Source organism: Sorex fumeus, unplaced genomic scaffold, assembly GCF_029834395.1.
Source record: "Sorex fumeus unplaced genomic scaffold, SorFum_2.1 ptg000003l, whole genome shotgun sequence".
NCBI classification, from domain to species: domain Eukaryota; kingdom Metazoa; phylum Chordata; class Mammalia; order Eulipotyphla; family Soricidae; genus Sorex; species Sorex fumeus.
Window position 1 is genome coordinate 53,179,794 of NW_026606060.1, and position 20,105 is coordinate 53,199,898.

Genomic DNA, 20,105 nt, shown 5'->3' on the forward strand with positions numbered 1-20,105 from the left:
TTTCTAGACATTTGCACAACAGGAGCATATTACAAATTATCCTGTACTCCTGTTTCACTTGGACATATTCACATCCCCATGTACACAGTTATCTTGTTTCCTACAACCCAACACTGTTGGTGACATTCAATCCATCTTCTGTTTACACGCACTTAATTGAATTTCAGGTCTTGCTGGAGTTGTTTGCTTGTTTTAATCATTCTCGTTATTGCCAGAGTTCGAGCACTTGACGGAGTGTCCAGTTTATAAAAAGTCCTGGGAGCAACCAAGCTGTTCTGGTCCACTTGCTCCACCTAGTGGAAAGAGTGAGGACCTCATACTTTGTTATTTTCCCTCTGAAACACATCTCTCGGTTTTCCTTTCTCAAGTCCATTTTGCTATCGGATTCCAGGCTCATCTTTCTAAATGAAAATACAGTCTTCTTATTCTTTGTCATAAGTTCATCACATAAAATAAATCTTGAGTGCCTAATCAGAACTTATGAAGTATTAATGCACTGGTATTTGCTGTCTTTCTGGCCTCAGTTTGAGCCTCATCAATATCCTGACTCTTTACACTTCTAAAATACCCTCAGTCACACAGTACTGCTTCACACACCAATATAGTTCAACCTGATATTTGTTCCCCTAATGGGTCTCTTTGTCCTCTCTGATTCCTTGTTGGCCCCTGTAAACTCCTATTCGGCCTTCAAAACCCTACTTACAAGTCTCCTTGTCTCTTTGGTCTAATCTGTTCCCCAGACATGGAACTGGTCACTTCTTCCAATCATGCCTATGAGGTCAATTCAATGCCACACTCATAACACTTTAATTACCTCTTTATCTATTTGCCTAATGCACTAAAAAGGTGCTCTCACTAAAACCCCTCACTAAACTTTTTCTTTCTTTCTTTCTTTCTTTCTTTCTTTCTTTCTTTCTATCTTTCTTTCTCCCTTTCTTCCTTTCTTTCTTTCTTTCTTTCTTTCTTTCTTCCTGTCTTTCTTCCACAGAGGTCCAGATCCAGAATTGATCAGGTATTACTCCTAGATCTGTGCTCATAGATCACTCCTGGTAGTGCTCAGGGGGCCATATAGGGAGCCAAGGATCAAAACCAGGTCAGTTGTGTGCAAGGCAAGTGCCCTAACCCTGTGCTATCTTCTGACCTCCTCAAACTTGAGGATGAAAATTATCTCTTGATCACTGTTGTCTCCTCTTCATCTTCCCCAATGCTAAGCACTTAGTTTCAAGAGATATAATCAGCAGACATCAAAAAACAAAACCAAAAAACCCTCTCTGAGCCTATTTGCAGCCTGGAGGGAATGGGGCCGAGTACTTTTCCTCTTTACTACCCATGACCAAAAAGCCAGGGTACAGCAATTAAGTCGAAATCCAGAGACCCCAACCAGAATGTGTGTGTGGGGTGGTTCATAGAGTTTTTTTGGCTTTTTGGGTCACATCCGTTGATTCTCAGGGGTTACTCCTGGCTCTGCACTCAGGAATTACCCCTGGCAGTGCTCAGGGAACCATATGGGATAGTGGGATCAAACCCGGGTTGGCCACGTGCAAGGCAAATGCCCTACCCGCTGTGCTATCACTTCGGCCCCAGGTCACAGCTTTTCACCATTAGCAAAGACACTGTCTAGTTGCAGTGGCCACTTAGCCAAGCCAGCAGATAGCAGGGATGATCCTGAATGAGGCAGTTCTCAATCGGTGATAGAGAAACAGACTGCAGTGGGGTATGGTTGGCATCTTCTAGTCTTGTCCCTTTGGGGGTCACATGTATGTACATTCTCCCAGATGCCTCCCAAAAGTGCGGGTATAAGGCTCTCCCTTTGATAGTGGGCTACACTAAAGGGGTCTAACTGAAGTGGGTGGCAGTAAAGGGGGGGTGCAGAATTATGGTCCCCTGGAAGGTCAAGTTAGAGCACAACAAGATTCTTAGAATTGGTCCCGTTGAGACACACACTCCCTCATGCAGATTTTGTTTTGTGTTTGGGCCACACTTGGTGATGCTCAGGGCTCTCTCCCAGCTCTATACTCAGGAATTACTCCTGGCAGTGTTCGGGGCACTATATGGGATGCTGGGGAACAAACCCAGGTTAACTGCATGCAAGGTGAATGAACACCTTACCAGTTGTAGTATCTTTATCTGGCCCCTATGTGCAGATTATTTTGAGCTGAGAACAATGAAGGTCCTGAAAGCTGAGAAGTTCTTGCCTTTTCCCTAATGCCTCTGCCCCTTTTTGTTTTGTTTTTGTTTTTATTTGTGATGCCAGGAGTCAAACTTGGGATCGCACATGTGCAAGGCATGTGCTCAAACACTGAGTCACATCCCGGAACTATGAAGCTGATTTTCCCGTTGATAACCAGTCCCATGCTGTTTGGGTGATGTGACCAGCTTAAGCAGGACCCAAAGGATGGGGATTCCCATGGACTTCTTCACCCATGTGTGAGAAAGAAGTTCAGCACCCCCAAAGCCACCAGCCTGGACAGATTATATGAAGAGGCCACCTAGAGAGACAGAGACAGACAGACAGACAGACAGACAGACAGACAGACAGACAGATAGACAGACAGAGACAGAGACACAGAGAGGCAGAGACACAGAGAGAGAGAGAGAGAGAGAGAGAGAGAGAGAGAGAGAGAGAAATCCCAAGAGGTCTAGTTATTTGAATTTTCCCAGGAGCTTCTGCCAGACACAGCAGCTTCCGACCAAGTTCCTTCTCGTAGTTTGGCTGGCGTCCCAGACATGCAGAGAGAGAGGACTTTCCTGCTGCAAATATTTCAGATTCCTGACCAACTCCACGCTGGGAGCCTCCTGCCTCTCAACTGGGAGGCTCATTTGTTACCCAGCTGTAGTATCTAGAGAGAGTTCTCTGGAAGATGTAGCAGGCAGAAGTGGTTGCAGCCTCATCCACGAAGCCCCTGAAATCCATGGTAAGAAGTTTGGACTTTTACTTGGGGGAAACAGGGAGCCCTGACCAGTCTTGGGTAGAGACATGGAATGATGCTGGGGTCTCACAAAATGGTATGCCAGTGCTTTTGTTAGGACAGCTTAGTACGTCCCAGAAGTCCATTAGTGGGGAAAGGGGGAGGAAGTCCTGGAGGCGGCTGGTGTGTAGAGAGTGGGGTGGACACCCACAACTCAGCGTCCAGGGGAAACCCCAGGGAACATGGAAGATGGGGGCAGTCCACAGCGAGCGGAATACCCAAAGTCCACCACCAGATACGAAGACACTTGTCTTTCTTCCACTGATTTCCACCAGGTTAAGAAAAAGTAGAGCAGGGCTAGAACAATGGTACAGAGGTAAGGCAGCAGTGACTGTGGTTTGGACTCCTGACACCACATACTGTCCCTGAAGTGCCAACAGGCTCACTCCCCAGCACACACACACACACACATACACACACACACACACACACACACACACACACACCCCTGCCTGCAAAGGAAGAAAATTATAGAGCAGCCGTGACCAAGTCACGGGGTTTGTCCTTTGCTCTTCAAGTCTGTACACGCTGTTAGTGCCCACCTCTCTGCCCTCTGTAGACGGTCCCTTTAGCCTCCCACACTCTGACTCTCTTGCTGCTAGCTTTTTCTCTAGACTCAGCTTTTGCACAGTTTATGCATTCATTTATTCATTCATTCATTCATTACACGTGAGTTATGAGGATGGAAGAAGCAGAGGGAAGACAGAAGGAAGGTTGATGCAGCCTTACACGGGCCCACCAGATGTGGTGTATGAATATGACCGAGAGGGTTTCAATGCCTAGTTCAAGGTCTCTTCAAGGTAGAGAGGCCTTGGAGAGATACAGCACCAGGGCACTGTAGCAGGATGCGTGTATGTGTGTGTGTGGCGGGGGGGGGGGGGGGGGCAGAGGGGAGAACTGGGACGATGCGAGTAGGTTGAGCACCAAAGAAGAGCAAGCCATGTCCTTTAGTAACCCCATCACCAGGGCGGCTTGGAAAGAAAAACCAGCAAAAGCTGTGAAGGAATGGCCAGGGAGGAGTCTGGTACAAAATTGCAAAACAAACTTTGTGGCTTGGGTGATAGGAATTCGAGAAGCTTTCCACCAACTCTAGGGTCTAGGTTGGTTCATCCAAAAGAGGTCTTTTCAATTCTCCCTACCTGCATATAATTTCTTCTATTGAATTGCCCCCATTGAACTATGCAGAAAGGACTCTTGTTCATCTGAATGGGATCCAGCTTGCCAGTCAAGTGGGTGGGGACTATCAATATTCACATTAATATGTAAATACAGGATGGTCTGTTAAGCTTGCTCATTCGCTGAGTGAAGGCCTCCTGTGCTACTAACTTGTTGGATTCAAATTTGACCCTTGGTGTTGGGAGGATCCTCCCAGGATGGGAGATGCATGCTGAAAGTAGACTATAGACCAAACATGATTGCCACTCAATGCCTCTTTTGCAAACCATGGCACCCAAAAGGAGAGAGAGAACAAAAGGGAATGCCCTGCCACAAAGGCAGGGTGGGATGGGGGAGATGAGGGGTGGGAGGGATACTAGGACCCGTGGTGGTGGAGGATGGGCGCTGGTGGAGGGATGGGTACTCAATCATTGTATAATTGAAACCCAAGCAAAAAAATTTGTTAGTCTACAACTGTACCTCATGGTGTTTCACTAATAAAAATTTAAACAAACAAACAAACAAAACCAAATTTGACCCTTGGCAAAATTTTAAATAATCATGTGTCATAGACCTGATACTTTTAAGTTGCTCAGGTCCCATGGAAACTCTAAATAGTAAATAAGGAAAAAACAAAGTATAATAGTAGCAGTAGTTTCTTGGTTTATATAAAATACCTGATGTTCACTCCAATCCTTATAAACATGATCTTTCTTAATTCTCCAACAAACTGGGGGGGCATTTATTTTAGTTCACGCTATTAGAGCAAATAATAAAAATCTGCTTTGACTAGCCATACTGGGAAAATTCTGGGGTCATGTATGGAACTAAGAGGAAGGTTAAAGCATCAGGCTGGGGGTGAGAGTAAGAAAGGCACAGTGGAGACTATGCCACAGGGATGGTGTGCAAAGAACCCAGGCAATGTGGGCTTGTGAATAGCCCTGCCTGCCTGTAGTTGGCAGCAGAGAGCAGGACATGCGTTGGCCCATGTGAGATCTGGGAGACTGTAGGTCTTACCCACTCTCCCCTTCCATGGTCAACCAGCCATGAGGTGGCCAACTCCCCCAGATGTCTTTGGCTTCAATAGTAGCCTCAACCCTGGAACTAGCATTTGGGAAGCTGGACCACCAAAGTGACAAATGGCTTTGTAGCACATTGTTCTCATGTTACACCTATAAGGGCAGATGAATAATGAATGGTGGTAGTTGGCTATGAGCCCTCCCATCTGCTTAAGTTTAGAGCACACCTCTTTCTACGACACTCCATTGGCTCTTTACACACAGCTGGTTTGAACCTTAATTGATTTGTTCTTCGAAAACGTACGTATCCTTGTAAATTTAAAAAAATTGTGTTTTAGTTTACTAGTATGATCAGTTTTTTAAATCTGCTAATCCTTTCTTTCTTTTTCTTTTTCTTTCTTTTCTTTGTTTCTCTCTTTTTCTTTCTTTCTTTCCTTTCTTTCCTTTCTTCCTCTCTTCAAGAATTTACCCTGAGCACTAAAATTCATGTGTCATTGTAATGCAGCTTCTCAGAATGTCTGATTGTTTGTCTATAGCTGAACTTGTAATATGAACAATGTCCCCATCAGGAATTACTCTCAAGGAATGAATCAGACAGACAATTGCTTATATCAGGATTTTTTTCTTGGTTGTCAGTGCCATATGTAAATAAGAGAAGAGCAAACAGCTTCATATTTTAGGAGAGTAGGCAGCATTCCATTCCCTGCTTACTGGAAGGTTCCCCAGTACCTGGTCCCAGCTGCTTTTGCAGTAAATGGAATGTTATGAGAAATACTTTGGGTATTTTGTTGATAAAATACTGGTCTGTTTGCTGGCATGTTGCCATGGGAATTTAAGAGATTATGCCTATAAGTAATATTCTGCATGTGACTGTGAGTGTGTATGTGTGTGTGTGTGTGTGTGTGTGTGTGTGTGTGTGTGCATGCGTTGTAGAGAGAAGCCTAGAGCTGTTCTATTTTTGATCTGCCAATTTGGTGAGTCACTGGATATCCCTTTAGTCAGTCATTAGCCTTCAGAATCCTAACACAATAGCTTCCAAAGGAACCCCGAGGAAGTTAGGTAGAAGCTACTGTGAAAACTGTCGACTGTTCAGAGCTCTCAGTTTTTTATCCTCAAAAGGTGATAGAATATTTTTATTCTTCTACTGATTTCAGTACAAATGCCGGTCTAGTATATTATGAAGGGAAGGAAGAACTTTAGGAGTCACAATCACGATCATGACCGTCTTGTTGTTCGTCTATTGCCTCGAGCAGGCAACAGTAACGTCTCCTTCGCCCTAGCCCTGAGATTTTAAAAAGTGCCATATTCAAGGCTCTTTTCAGGGTTAGGAGAATGAGACCCATGGTTGTTACTGGTATTTGGCATATTGGGTACACCACCACGGGGAGTTTGCCAGACTCTGCCATGTGGGCAGGTTACATTCGATAGCCTGCCAGGTTGTCCAAAGTAAGAATGAGAAAATAAGATATCGTGCCGCCGCAAACGTGGCCGTGCGCTTCCAGGAACTGGGTTTTATAGTCTCTGGGTCTTGGGCATTGCAAATGGTGGGTGTGACTCCTGCCTACTGGAAGATGGAGGATTTGGGTGGAGGATGCTCAGCCTCGATCTGAGCAGGCTTGGAGATCTCAGCCCCGGGACCTGCATGCCTTTGTTCCTCTGCTGGTACCTTCATGCATGTGGAGAGTGGTCTCAGCATGGTTGTGGCTGGTTCTGGAGGTCTTCAGCTGCCGGGGCTCTGCTCGGGGCGGGGAGGGAAACTCAACCTGCCCCCTCCAAGGGACCCCGGTGAGGACAGCCAGGCGCAGGGGCAGGAGACTCTGCTCTGTTCTCTTCCAGGAGCTGGGTTTTATAGTCTCTGGGTCTTGGCTGTTGATGGGATTACACGGTGTGGGGGGGGGGGACGGGGGCGGGGAGCAGTTGGTGGGTGTGACCCGGGTGGAGGATGCTCAGCCCCGATTCGAGCAGGCTTGGAGATCTAGGGGTCAGAGGTTGCAAAAACATCTTTAAAATGAAAGTTAATTCCATGTGCTGACTATCTAAGAATGGAGTTTGAAGGGAACAGCTTTAAAAAAAAATCAAGGGGCTGGAGCGATAGCACAAAGGGTAGGGTGTTTGCCTTGCACTCGGCTGACCTGGGTTCGATTTCCAGCATTCCATATGGTCCCCTGAGCAATGCCAGGGGTAATTCCTGAGTGCAGAGCCAGGAATGGGGCAATCAATATGCCCCATTCCCAGCATAAGCAAAAATGCCATAGTGAGGGCCTTTGGCACATCTATTCATTTCTATGGTTTAGATGAGAAGTTTTACTTGCTATCACGACTTAAAATAATGAATTGAAGGAAATTAGAAAATTGATTGTGCAATGGTACTAGTCCACTTCCCCTAAAGTTTGTTTAGGACATGCAATGGTGAGAGTAGCAACCCTGAGGGCATTGTGAAACTTCAGAATAACAACACAAAACACAATCACAAATCATCCTGTTATTCGTCGATTGCCTCGAGCAGGCCCCAGTAACATCTCCTTCATCCTAGCCCTGAGATTATATTCAAGGCTCTTTAGGAGAATGAGACCCATCATTGTTACTGGTATTTGGCATATTGAGTACGCCACGGGGAGTTTGCCAGACTCTGCCGTGTGGGCAGGCTACATTCGGTAGCCTGCCAGTTTGTCCAAAGTAGGAATAAGATGTCAAAATAAGATGTCAAAATAAGAAGTTCCGGGAGCTGGTTTTTATAGTCTCTGAGTCTTGGCCGCTGATGGGATTACGCCAGGGGGCCAGTTGGTGGGTGTGACCCCCGCCTACTGAAATTGGGAGGATCTGGCTGGAGGAAGCTCGGCCCCAATCCGAATAGGCTTGGAGATCTCGGCCCCAGAACCCGCGTGGCTTTGTCCCTCTGCCAGTACCTTCATGTGTGCGGAGAATGGTCTCAGCATGGTGGTGGCTGGTCCTGGAGGTCTTCGGCTGCCAGAGCCCTGGTCGGGGTGGGGAGGAAAGCTCAACCCGCTCCCCTCCAAGGGGCCCCGGTGAGGACAGCCAGGCGCGGGGGCAGGAGACTGCACTGTTCTCTTCCGGGAGCTGGTTTTTTTAGTCTCTGAGTCTTGGCGCCGTGTAATCCCATCAGCGGCCAAGACTCAGAATAACATATGAATGAATATATGTTCATGCTGCAAAGGAAACCACATTTATGTAGAATAAGCCAGGAACAACTCCCCAGTTTTCCTCCTTAACAGCTTGGAGGGTTGTTCTTTAGTCTTTGGCTATGAATGACCGCTGTTCCCTAATTTGTGATTAGTTTCTGTTTTGTTTTGTTTTTGGCCACACCCAGCAATGCTCAGGGCTTATATCTGTCTCTGTGCTCAGGAATTATCCCAGTGGTGCTCAGGTGACCATAAACAGTGCAAGGGGTCAAACCAGGGTCAGCAGTGTGCAAGGCATGTGCTTTAATCTCTGTTTTATCTCCCTGACTATTCCTTTTATCAATCTGAAGAGTCATCCTTCTTCCTTCCTTCCTTTTTTCTTTCTTTCCCTCTTTCTCTTTCGTTCTCTCTTTCTTCTCTCCTCCCTTCCTTCCTTCCATCCTTCCTTTATTCTTTTTCCTTTCTTTCTTTCTCTCTTCCTCCCTTTCTCCCTTTCTTTTGCTTTCTGTCTCTCTTTTCTACACCACACCTGGAGTTTCTCAGGGGCTACTCACCATTTCATGCTAAGGGTCACTCTCAGTGATTCACAAGGGACCATGTGGTGCCAGGGATTAAACTAGGTCTCCTATTCACAAAGCGTGGGCTCAGTCCATTGAACTCTCCAGCCGTGTTTCTTAATCTTTCTTTGTGTCTTCTGGGTCTTTCATGTTATTTTTATAACTACCTGGTGCATCCTACTGGGTACTCCCATTGTTCTTTAAAGTGAGAACATAAATAATCATTCATGGTTGTGTAGAACTGCAAAGGCATTTAGAAAACAATGACCTACGAGCCCAGAGGTCAGGCAGAGAGAGTAAATCCTGGCCAGGACTCTGACCATCACCTTTTTGGCCTCTCATGGATGCTCTTTTGATCTTCAACTCTCCTTGGCTCCTCCCACTTCCTGCCCAGAGTTGTTCTCCCTGCCTGCCATCCTCACTCTCTTCCTTGCTTTCCAGGAGACAACAGCAAGTTTCCAGGTAAGTGGAGGGGATTCTGGAAAAGTGAGGGGGAGATGCTAAAAATGATTTTCTTTTTCATATACAAGGGATTTGGATCTGGAACTATCTCCAGGTGTATAGCAACTAATTCTGATACTGATTCAGTTCAGTGTGGAATTAGGGGGAAAACAACTTGTGGTGCCTTGGGGACTTGTTAAGACATCAACATTTTGATCAACAGTCAAAATTTATTAAGCTCAAAGTCAATCTTATCTTCAAAATGGAAAGAAAAGGAATGACAAATTCAATTGTGAATGAATTTTGGATACTTAGAGATGGAATATCTACTGTGAGGATTAGCCAAACTTTTTCTTCCTCCTACTTGTCATTGTCTTTTCTGCCCCTGCTCCTTTTAGCCCTTCTTAACCCCTTAAGCATGGTCAGGGGACAAAAAAAAAAGAAGTGAGATCCCATTGATTATTGTTTCTACATACAGTGAATGGCCTCCTGCCTTGTGGGTGGGGAAAAGTTTTCAGAAAGAGCCAGAGGTCAAATGTATATGGAGTCAACGTTACCCTTTGGGATACACCTAGTTCATTTTTTTATTTTTGGCCTACAACATTGAGATAGGCATGTTTCTTCAAACTGAGTTAAGCTAAACCAAGTGATTTGCATTTGGGAACAGGTTAAGAGAAAACAAGTACCTTTCAAGACTAGAGTTCTGTCTTCTGGTGGTGACATGAGGACTAGCTTCCTAAATGCAAAATGAAAGTGTAGACTGGAGCCCCGAGTTTGAAACTTTTGAAGAATTTCACTTTTGGCAGCAGAGACCCCAAGTGGAGGGTCAGGTGCACATGTGCACAAGTTCCACACCCGGAATACCACCTAAGGCAAGAATGAGAATAAGAACAGAATGAGAATCCTGGAAACCAAGAGAAACTCAAGAAGAGCAGCTTTCCCTCTGCCCTCGAGTGAGAGGCTCTGCCCACAGCAGTGTTTCCAGGCCTCGTGTGTTCCTACCCTGTCCACGGAGTTGAATTTGCATTATGTTAGATCAGCACAAGATGCTTTTCCACTCTGTCAGTTCAATGGTGATAGGTTGAAACTCTAAAAAAAAAAAAAATTACATTTTGAGGAGCCAAAGCCATAGTACAGTAGATAGGGTGTTTGTCTTGCATGTGGCTGACCCAGATTTGATTCCCGGCACCCATATGGTTCCCAGAGCCATCCAGGAGTGATCATTGGACACAGAGCCAGGAGTAAGCCCTGAGCAGTGCCAGGTGTGGCCCCAAAACCAAAAATAAATTTTTCAAATTACATTTTGAGGTCTGGCTGGAGCGATAGCACAGCGAGTAGGGCGTTTGCCTTGCACCCGGCCGACCCAGCCAACCAGAGTTCAATTCCTCCGCTCCTTTCGGAGAATCCGGCAAGCTACGGAGGGTATCTCGCCCACACGGCAAAGCCTGGCAAGCTACTCGTGACATATTTGATATGCCAAACACAGTAACAAGTGTCACAATGGAGACGTTACTGGGCCCGCTCAAGCAAATAGATGAACAACGGGAGGGCAGTAACAGTGACATTTTGAGGCCATAGAGATAGTACAGGAGAGAGGGTGTTTGCCTTGGATGTAGTAAATTCCAGTCCCACTCCTTGCATCACATATGGTCCCCCAAGCACTGACAGAAGCAAACCCAGAGCACAGAGCCAAGAGTAAGCCCTGAGCATGGTTGGGAACGGCCCCAAAACAACAACAATAAAAACAACTTTGGATCTGTCATCAGGCATTTTTCAAAGCCACCAGATCAAATGTAATTTCTTATTTAATTTATAAGGCAGAGTCAAAGTACAATTTCATGAATCCTCTAAGTAGAGTTAAAAAATCAAGAGTGATAATGTTCTCCTTAATAAAAAGCTTATTACTTTATAGAGTTTTATTTCCAGAGTCATAATCTGAACAGAAAAAAAAATTTTTTTTATGAGTACCTAAGCTCTGTAAGCAAGAATCATCCAAGATCTTTTAAGGGAAATTGCCTAATGTTATACAGCACTATGCATTTTTCCCCAGATGATTTTATACATAAATCAAGCTGAGGACAGTTGGTCAGGCATTTGACCAAAGGGTTCCAAATGGTTATTTCATGTGAACAGAAGATTGTGTGGGTTGGCGATACTGTACAGGGGTTAGGGCATTTGCCTTGCCTATGGCCTTGATTAGAATCCCCCAGGCATTCCCAGGGGTGATTTCTGAGCACAGCCCCAGGGGTCAGCTCTGAGCACCTCAGAGTATGGCCCAGAAAAATCACAGAAAGGGATGCATTTCTAGGACACTTCCTCTCCCTGGCTGGGATCTTTGAAGTTGCCTTACCTGCCCACCTCCAGATTCCTCCCCAGCACATTCTGAAATGTGACTCACCTGCTTTGGCCAAAAATTGCTTCCTTGTGGCTTTGGGAGTTGCATATTTGAGATTCAAGTAGCTGGTCCTAGAGGTCGACTCGCCAAGTGGTCTGACTCATGTTCACCGGCTCTAGTTTATGTCACAGTGCAAAACAATATTTAACAAGCGCCTGCAGAGCTGACAAAGGAAACAAAGCTGCAATGTGTCACTGTCACATTGTCCAGAGGTTTGGGGATATTTTTGGGTAGTTGTTGTACTGTGGAGTTTTTAGAATTCTATTGCTTGGTGATGTAGGACATTTGTTGTGTGGTGCTGGTGATTTGGCAATAATGATAATTGAAGGCATCTGTCATTCTGATTGTTGATTCCAACAAAAGAGACAAACAAGGGCTTGATCAGAGGAAAGAACCAAGGTCTCAACCGAATTTTCTCCTTTATCTTTTGATCTGTATCTAGTATATTTTAGGAGAAGGGAGGAGAGAGTGGCATAAGAGACAGAAATACAAGTTTGTTTAGATCGTCTGCCAAGTAGGTGCTGTGTGGCTTGCCAAATAGTTTGAATAATTGGGAATACTGATTGAGTGCTTTCTGCACATAGTTGTAAGCGTTTTCACATCCTTTATCTCATTCCATCCTCTCAGTAATCCAAGAAATTAACACCATTAAGTTCGTTGACCAAGAAACTCATGGGTAATCAATTTTAGAGCCCAAACACTGAGCTACTATTCCATCTGGCATAAACGTCTTACTGTCATTTAGTTCATCTGATTTTATTTTCGAGAACAAATTTTGCCTCCGCAATCCAGATAGGATTTCAGCACTACAAAAACAACAAAACAAAATCCTCAGCCAATATAACACTCACTTATACTCCTGCAAGAAATTCTTTCCTAAGTAATACCAGTTTGCCCCTGGCAGAATGATCATGGTGTCACTTGCACGATTGTGGGAAAGTATGTATTGAATCCCCTGATAAGACACTTGCAAGAAATGAACAGGAGGCCTGAAGTCACAGAGCATGGAAGGCAGACCCCAGCACTGCGGGTGGCTATTTACATCAACATAGTGGAAACTTCTAGAGGTCTGCTCTGCCAAGAACCCTAGAGGAAGTAAGCAGCTTTATCTTTTGCATGCACACCAAGTTCACCTCATCTGGAACCCTGGGTGGGTCCCACTCCTAGAAGCTAATCTCCTAGACCAGCCAGATGCAAATCTAGTCCAGGGTTCTTGGGAGGTGCCACCGACACAACCCAGGAGACATGTCTGATTGCTGACACGCGTGGGGTGTGTTTTTCCCACGGGCGGTATTGTCTGTGTTGTCTCTGTGTGGGAGGACGGACGGTGTCATGGTGGTTCCCCAATGTGTACATTGTGCGGTTTTGTAAGGCTCTTCAGCAGTGCTTGGTACTGAATCCAGGGCTAAGTGCTGTACAGCTGGGTTAAGTCACCTACTGAGTGGATCCCTAATTTGGATCTTACAGTCTAGCTGAGGGGTGTGAGGTTTCCAAGAGATCTAGTCAGAATTGCACCTAGTTAAGGAGGGCCAGGACAAGAAAGGTAAACTCAGCACAAGCTAGTGCATCTTCATTCAGCGCTGGCGCCCCGGTCCAACCTCAGCGCAGAATCCTCCGCCAGACCCTCAGGGGCCTCCCTGGCGGCCCGGCACGCCCACAGCCCATAGGCCCCGCCCACGGCAACCTAGCGCCTCGCCCTGCACGGGGCTCCTCCGCCAGACTCTCAGCAACCTTCCTGGAGGCCCGACTTGCCCCGACACGCCTCCGACCCGCCCACATATCACAGACCACGCCCACAGCGCCTAGTCCCACGCCCAGCCCAGCGCAGGGCTCCTCCACCCGCCGCTCAGCGGCCTTCCCGGCGGCTCGTCCCGCCCCTGCCCCGCCCCCAACACGCCCACATTCCATAGGCCCCGCCCACAGCGCCTCGCTCTCCCGGCAGCGCCGTCGCCGCAGTTCCGTAAACACTTCTCGCCCCGCCCCCAGCAGCCTCCGGAGCGCCGCACTCGCCGCCCGCGGCCGGGGGGGGATCGGTCCTTCCCGCACATCCCGCCCAGAGCCCCCGAAGCGTCCAGCTCGCTGCGTCCTGGACGAACACTGCTTGGCTGAGAGGCCGAGGCTGTGGGTGCCCGGCCCCCAGTGCTCTTAGCACCCTGCCTTGCTCCCGCGGCCGCGCGTCCTCTGCGCACCCCCCCACCCCGCGGTCGGCTGCCCGGTGGCGGCGTCCTGGCTGTCTCCCCGGAGTCCCTCCCGGCCCTTTAAATACCGCGTGGGGTGGGGGGGTTGGAGAGCGAGAGGTTGAGGGGTGGGGGCCTGGGGAACTTGCTCGGGGCTGCTGCGCTGCGTGGCGAGGACACATCCACTCGGGGCTCCGCGCCCAGCTCGGTGTGTATCCATCCCGGCGCGGGGTGGGGGCCGGGAGGTGACGGGCCCTGTCGAGCTGCGGGGGCGGGAGGAGTGGGGGGGGAACCCCTCGCCCCGGAGGACAGCGGGAGAACCTCCCCGACCCACCTGGGGACTCGGTCCCCGGCTGCCCCCGGAGCGATGCAAGTTCCCTCTGCCCGCCGTCCCCTTCCGGGATGCCCGGAGCGGTGCAGTCCCCGCTCCCCTTCCACCTCTCCCCCCCCCCCCTTAATTCCCGCGAACCGCCGTCCCGCGTGGAAGCGAGTCTGGGGGTGGGGGGTGGCGATTGCCAAGCGGTGGCCGCAAGCTTCGGGGGCCCGGAGCGGCCGAGGGGACGCGGCCCGGGCCGTTTTGTTTACATCGCGCTGGGCGGGTGCCAGCGCCGGCGCGGTCCTCGGCTGCCCTGTCCCCCCGGGCTCCGGGGAGGGGGGCACCTGTCGCCGGGCGGGCTGTTTGGGTGCGGGTTGCCGAGGTTTCCGCGGCGCGGCCTCCGCTGGGCCCTCCCCCGCCACCCCCTCCCCCGGGTTTGTTTTGACAGGAAACGTGCTGCCTGCGGGGAGGCACGCCCCGAGGACGGCAGTGGGGAGGAGGGGGGTCGTGCAGGCTCCACCCCGTTACTCCGTTGGACTGGGGGGAACAGGGGTTGGGGTCTGCTCGGGGCCGGCTGGCGGGGCGGGATCGCAGGTGTTGCCCCTCGTTGCTCCCCCAGGGAGGAGGCACCGCGTGCATTTGGAGGCGGCCCCGTGCACGGCCTGCTTAGGTGCCCGTTTAGGTCTTTGGAGAAACTTTCGCTGGGGAATCTTGCCGGGCTCGGTGGCGGTTTCCCTTGCAGATGAGTGTCTTGATAGATGATGAGCGTCTGGGCCAGATAAGGGGAACGGGATGGCTCAATTAGAGGCTAGGGTGAGGCTGGAGACGTCGGGACTGGCGAGGTGCAGCCTGGGCAAGTAACGCCTTTGGAGGATGTCCTGGTACTTGAACCTTGAAGAACAGTTGTCCGCGTCGTCCCCCGGGCCCCACACGTCTCCATAGGCCCTTGCACCAGGGCCACACCCTATGCTTAGTACGACCCCATCCGGAGGGCGACCCCCGGAGGGGAGTGGAACCATGGGTCTAGGGCACTGGGGGCAGAGCGAAGCTGCACTCTCTAGTGCGGAGTTGACCCTTCTTGTCCTGGCCCTCCAGAGCAAGCTGCAGTTCCCCTGCCTCCACTAGCTCTTCCAGTAACTTGTCAGTGCCCTGCTGCCCTTTACCTCTGGCCTTTGGTGGTTACAGGTGTAGATTTGGTGGCTCAGGGAGATTGCCAGGCGGAAAGTGGCCCCGGGCTGGAGAGAACCAAGTCACTGCAGGATCATAGCCTCCAGGCCCCTTGCCAAGGTGTTGAGGGCCCCCAGCTGGTGTCCAGACAGCCGCCAGGCAGTGGAGAAGCACTTTCCTGCGTGCTTAGAAACCTTTCTTCTCCCTGGGGCAGCAGCTGCAGGCTGCACTTTCGCTGGACTTTGATGAGAGCCTGCATCTCTAGCTACACATTCCCGGCATCCCTGTCTTTGCTCATTGCTGGGCTGCACCTAGACGGTCTTAGCGCTGCTCCTTGACACTCGCCAAAACAGAATTTTGCGGAAGACAGAGATTTCCCATCTAGCTGGGTCTCCAGCACTGACTCACCCGGCACTGCACCCCAATTGGTGGTGGGTGCTTGCACTTCAGCGGGGCTTGAAGGGGGCAGTCTGACAGCTGGTTTTTTTGAACCGTCTCTTTTCCTCAACATCCCACCTCCCCCCCCCCCCACCCGATTGCATTGGTTCTGCTCAGGTTCTACTGATAGGGACAAATTCACCTCTTAAGTGTTTCTGGTGTTTGGGGCTGTGCTCACTTTACCCTTCTGATGACATTTGGGTTTTTAAGGATGGAGTTGGTGGCTTGATTTCAGTCCCTGGTGAAATGGCAGGACGTAGTTAGGGGCTTTGGATACTTTGTGATGCCCTTCACCCATGGCACAGGAGCAGGTGCAGTGTCCAGCAGTGATGGGAAGCAAGAGAGGATGGAGAACCGGTGAGCAGTGCTGGGGGGCGCAAGAACTTGGGTTTGGGGTCTCTGCTGCTGTTTTGTTTTTGTTTTGTTTTGTTTTGTTTTGTTTTCCCCTGCTGGGAACTCTTGGGCAAAAACACTTGAACGTCAGGTTTTCCTCTATAAAATTAAGAGATGAGCATCCCTGAGGGAGCAAGGCGAGAGTGGAGATTCCAGGAGTTAAAACACCTGTTATCAGATATGTGGGTCCAAATAAGCAATGGATATCTGTCCAGCTCAGATTGTTATTGCTCTGTGAACATTAGGAGGGAGACCGATACAAAGTATTTGTTCCTTCAGAGTCTAGAACTGGGAGTCTTTGCTCTCAGTTTGAGTTATCTGAGTACATGTTGCATTATTGAATTGCTTTGAAATATAGGCACTTAGAAATGTGGAGGCGGGTGTGTGGCGTCTTCCAACGCCTAGTAGGGACAGAAACAGCTGTGGTACTGTGAGTGCTTCATAGGCACTTGAGCCTTGTGGAAGAGACCGGAGAAGGCAAACTCAGGCTTGGGAACAAGAAGGTTGCTTGATGCACTCATGGAGCTCCTGCCGTATTCCAGGCAGTCTTTAAGTTGGGAGAAGTCCAGAGAACTTCCTGTTGTCTGGTTTTCACTCCAATTTATGTATTAACATTTGCCTCATATGCTTCTGTTGTTTTTACTTTTCTCCTTTAAACCCTTCGAGGAAAAATGTCTCCTGCTTTAGGACTCTGTTCCTCAATGCATATCACTATACGTTTGCTTCAAAAACTTAGTATCACCAGTAGATGCAATGATTATAATTTTGATCCCTGGCTACTGACCATGAGAGGTATTTTAATAGTTGCCCACTGACCCAGTAAGGCCCATTATAAGATTTTCTTCCCTCCTTCAGTACAGAATCCAGTAGGATCATCTCTTGTACTCAGTTGCCAAGTCTCTATTCGTCAGCAGCATGTATTTTGCTTTTCAGAGTGTCTGTGGCATTGGTACTTTTGGTATTCAGAAATTCTTTTAATAAGAACAAAGTAATCGTCATATCTGGTAAGCAATCAGAGCTTAAGTACTTGACATAAACAGCTTCTAACCCACGGAAATTTATAAGGTAGAGCAGTCTCCGTTCTTGCAAATGATAAGTACCCTGTCCCTCTCAGTAAAAATTAAGAGTTAGGATCAAGAACCCTGGCTCAGAGTGGAGATGGGGGGAAGGGAGGGAGAGGGGCAAAGAGAGGGGAAGAGAGGGAGGAGGGATGGGGGGGGAGAGAGAGAGTGAGAGCGCCCACCCTTTGGCTACATTAGCCATTAGCTGTGGCACCACTGGGATTGGCCTGGGCTTCCAAACACCTCCAGGAAGGACCCCTGTGGAAAATCTCTCACAAAACTCCTGCTCCAGAACGGGTGTTCTTGCCGCCTCAGGAGCCTGCACACTGTCACAGGTGGGTTTCTGCTGTCATGACCATTTCAGACAGTTCCGTGCCGAAAGGAAGTAACGAAGTGAAGTTGGGAGCCCAGACAGAGGTGTTTTATCACTCACGAAATGTCAGCTGACCCCACATTCGTGGGTGGGACACAGGCTAGCTCCTTAGGATCCCTCTACCCACTTCCTCCCCTCTAACCCAGTCAGTTGACACTGTTTACACTGCTTGCCATTCATCCAGTGGTCTTGGAGTCCCTGCTGCCTCCCCTATCACATTCATATGGCGTTGTTATCAAGGATACAGTACTCCAGTAAAGCTCAGGTTGTGCTCTCCGAACGCGGAGCCACTGTTTGGTCAGAGGCTTTACTTGGGGTTGAGCTCAGCTACATCTTCATTTATTTATTTATTTATTTATTTATTAGTGAGGCACCATGAGGTACAGTTGTAGACTTACAAATTTTGTGTTTGGGTTTCAATTATACAATGATCAAGTACCCATCCCTCCACCAGTGCCCATTTCCCACCACCACGATCCCAGTACCCCTCCCACCCCCCATCCCATCCTGCCTCTGTGGCAGGGCATTCCCCTCTGTTCTCTCTCTCCTTTTGGGTGTTGTGGTTTGCAAAAGAGGCAGTGAGTGGCAGTCATGTTTGGTCTATAGTCTACTTTCAGCATGCTTCTCCCATCCTGGGAGGATTCTCCCAACACCCTTTATTTGGTGCTCCCTTCTCTATCTGAGCTTCGGCTACATCTTTAGCTTGACCTGTAGCCAGTTGGGCAGCCCTCTGGGTTGCATGAGATGTGGTTTTCCTGAAAAGTTGTATGGATGGCTTCAGAGTTCCATTGGTAAAGCAAACCTTAACTGTGGTTTATGTTTATGTGTTTGAAAAACTTATCTTTTTTATTGCTTTTTTTTTCAGTTTGGGGGGTCCCAGAAGTTCTTGGGGGTGGAGGAGGCTGTTTTGAGCTTGTTGCTTGGTTTCTTCCAATGTGCCGAAGACCGGAGGGTTGAACCTGTGCTGCCCCGGGCAGAGCATGTGCTCCTGCCTTTTGAGCTGGCTCCCTGGCTTCCAAATTAACTTTGCCTTTCAAAAAATAAACAGCCTAGTTTCATTAGCACCGCACTAAGAGAGAATCCAAAAATAGTCTTTAAAGCAGTCTAATTATCATCACTGTGTTTTGGGTCAAGTGCCTTTGTCCCCAGCTGACTTATGTAGAAACTCAAAACCGAGAAAAGTAACTATCGGTACAGAGGAGCTTGTAGACCAGTGAGGTCATCATGGGTGGTTTGCTTTGGGTTTTTTTTTGTTTGTTTCAAACAAGTGCAGGAGTCCTTGGCGAACTACCTGTATGTTTCCATCTCTCAAATGCCTGAAACGATGATAATAACAACAGCAACACTAAAAAGGCAAATGATGCCAAGAATAGCAGACGCGTGCATCCTGTTTACTCTGTCCCTGCTCTAAGAACTCTGCATATGTTGACTAAATGAAATCTCACACAACCCTGTGAGTTAGATATTATTAGTAGGACTATGATGAGGAAACAGGAAATTCCGTAATCCAGTAATACTGTGCATTTTGGCTTCAAAGTAAAGCTTCTGCTTAATGCATTAAAGTTTATTTTTAGTGAGACGGCTGCCAACTAAATGAGTTCCTAAATTTTTTTTTTTGAAGCTTTAAATTTGCAAGTTTATCCCCTGAGCCATCAGGTGCCTCCAGAGACTTACCCAGAGAGAATTTGGTTGCATATTTTCAAGCAACCTGATGACCACATTCAGTTTCCCAAGCTTTCTAGTGTTGTCTCATGGAACTCTGTTCACAACATTTTAGTACTTTCTAGCTTGAAAGGGACCTTATAGCTGCGGGCCTAACCTGCTGAGGAACAATGAGGGGAAGAGAGCAGATGGGAAATACAGGCTTGAAGCAATTCCATGACACGCCCAGGCCACGAGCCCTCAGCTTCTAACTCCTGATGTAATTCTTAAATATTTGATTTTTTAATCTTTGAACTTTGCTGCCTCGTTAAATGCAAGTAAGTGATGTGTGCTCTTCAGCTGGAGTTGAAAGTGAAGGTGACGGTTACGACTATAAAGTGAGTCTGCAAGTTCTTATGGATGAGGTCTTTCATTCACCTTGACTTGAAAAAAATGAAGAGAAATGAAGTGCAGGACACACACACACACACACACACACACACACACTTAATACAGTGGAGTGACTTTTAAAACTTAGTGGAAACAAGTTGAAGATGTATTCAATCAAGAGTGTGACAACAACCAAGAGTCTTAAACCTAATAAGGCTTAATAGTAGGTTCTCTGCCCCATGGCTAGAGCTTTAGCAGTGCCAGGCCTGCAGGTGTGGAGTAATATCAGTTTGCAAATGTTCTGGTTGAAACTGTACCAACTGGGATACCAATTCTGCTGACACCAAGTACGTTCTTGACACATCCTTGCCACTGACACTGGCCAGGACATGGTCCCTGCCTTACTGAGAGGAGTCAGAGGTAGAATATAGCTTCAGAGAAATACCTGCTGGTGTGGAACTGTGAAAGAGGTG

General features: G+C 48.3%; 1 protein-coding gene across 1 annotated transcript in view; it reads left to right on the forward strand.

The window, feature by feature from the left end:
* Window positions 1-13,993: 13,993 nt before the first annotated feature.
* The window catches only part of TCP11L2 (t-complex 11 like 2), a 37,956-nt gene continuing 31,844 nt past the window's right edge, over window positions 13,994-20,105 (forward strand). Inside the window, exon 1 of the mRNA XM_056115307.1 lies at window positions 13,994-14,061. The gene's annotated coding sequence lies outside the window, so the exon portion shown is untranslated. The remainder of the gene's footprint in view (window positions 14,062-20,105) is intronic.